Source organism: Triticum aestivum, chromosome 2D, assembly GCF_018294505.1.
Source record: "Triticum aestivum cultivar Chinese Spring chromosome 2D, IWGSC CS RefSeq v2.1, whole genome shotgun sequence".
NCBI classification, from domain to species: Eukaryota; Viridiplantae; Streptophyta; class Magnoliopsida; order Poales; family Poaceae; genus Triticum; species Triticum aestivum.
This window is the reverse complement of record NC_057799.1, coordinates 245,031,849-245,034,060: the sequence shown is the minus strand read 5'-3', so window position 1 is coordinate 245,034,060 and position 2,212 is coordinate 245,031,849.

Here is a 2,212-nt window from a genome sequence, read left to right as displayed (position 1 = left end):
TTTTGGACATATGGAGTTGGGGACTTATGGAGTTGGGGGCTCTTGGGGCTGGTGTGCCTCATTTTGGACATAGGATTTGGGGCTGCTGTGGACCGTGTGGCTTCTTTTTGGACATATGGAGTTGGGGGCTTGGGGGTTGGGCTAGTATGCCTTACCCCTTATTTTGGACATAGGATTTGGGGTCGATTTGGGGCTGGTTGTTAAGAGTTAAGAACTTGGTAGTTCGTAGTTAAATGTAATGAACTAATGCTTAATTTCTGTTGTAATACTTGTTGCTGTGATCTATGATGGTATTTATATGTAGAACTGCTGTTGTTTTCCTTATCTGAATCAGGTGATCAAGTGCAAAGAGAAAAGGATCATCAAGGAAAACAAATTGAGACAGATGGACACACAAGAAGTAAGTTCTCCTCTTTATTTCAACTCAAATGTGCAAGTTTCCTATTACATGATGCAAACAACTTGATGCTCATGCTTGCTATTACATTTATACTGCAAGGTGCACCTACAATCAACAAAGACGAGCTTGCACAAGGTCAGAAAGGGATTTCCATTGCCAACTATAAAAGATTACAAGGTAATATCACTCCTAATTCTACCCCTAAATCCTATTCTAAGCCATGGCGACTTGGGGCGACTAATCAAGCCAAGTCGCAGACTCAAGCCAGCAAGCCACTAGCCACAGCCTCGGCGACTTGGCTTGGCTCGGCGACTCAAAAATAGAGGGTGGTTGTTAAACATTGAGAAGGTACCTCCAACTCAATCCCAATTAAGAACGTGATTAACCCAATCAAATTAAATTAAGTAACATGATGATGAGATTCACATGATAATCCAAGAACTAGATACTCAAGATGTCCATAACCGGGGACATGGCTAACCATGATTAGATTGTACACTCTGCAGAGGTTTGCGCACTTTTCCCCACAAGACTCCATCGCCTCCGCTTGATTTCTCGCACTACATGGTGTTTGAGAAACGGATGACCGAGACACAGTCTTTCAGAAACAATACTCTTTACTCCGGGTGGACAGTTACACCTACTTTCCCCTACATCTGCTAGCCCACCTCTTCAAGAGGTCATGTAACCTACTCAACTATGCTAGAGCCCATAATAGCTTGTGGCTGCACACGGAAGTTTCTAGCATGAAAAATCTCATGATCCCTTTGAGTCTGGGTGGCGGTCCATAGGATGATCACACGGGTACTCCGGGATATCCAAAAATACAGGCAACACTGGGTTCTCCAGGTGCCTCAATCCACCCAGATGTAAATTAAAGTAACCACCTTAAGTTGAACCATTAATTAACAATCTCACATCTGTCATGGAAAACTCTCAAACCCAATCCACGTCTACGAGCATAGCATAGCAATATAAGCAAACGTAGAAGTAACTCCCAATGGTTTGATATAAACAGGACAATAGGTACTACCTCATCTACTTCCCAAAACCCACATTTTAATGAGATCCTAATCATGCAATAGTTTGAGGATTTATCTAATGCAATAAAACTGGGTAGTAAAGAGGTATGATCAAAGTGTTACTTGCCTTGCTGATGATCCGTGAAACCTAGAGACTCGTAGTAGCACGCTTCGCACTCCGGGTACTCTATCGCAAACAAACAATACATACATAAGCAATCAAGCATTGGTGCATGGATAAAACTCAAAATAAGAGATCTAACCAGAAAGTTCAACTTAAGAACTCCGGTTTGCAAAAAGAATCAAATCGAACGAAGCAACGAAACTCAAACGGCGAAAGAAACAAGCTTCGTTTACTAATCTGGACCTAAGTCAAATTTTACAGTAGCAAAAACTTGTTTGAATTGGTTAATCATAAATAGGGTTTCGAGACGAAACTCTAGGCGCTTGAATCGCCTGATTCCGATAAATGAGCGAAAAGTTATACTAAAACAAAAAACAGATCGGAAATCACGATCGAAAATAATCGCGAAAAATCCAAGAAAAAGAAAAACTGACGAACAGGCTAACGAACGAACGTTCGCTGTCTGCGGTTAAACGACGAAAACCATTTGTTAAAACGAACATATGGACGAACATCCGTGAAATAAATAAACCGGAAAAAACTAAACCGATCAAAAAAAATAAACCAGGGTTTTCTTAAAAACACGCACGTTTTTCCCCGAGAAAACCAGCGGCGGCGGCGGCGGTCAACCTCGGGTGGCGGGACGGCGGCGGCGGGGCGGCTCCG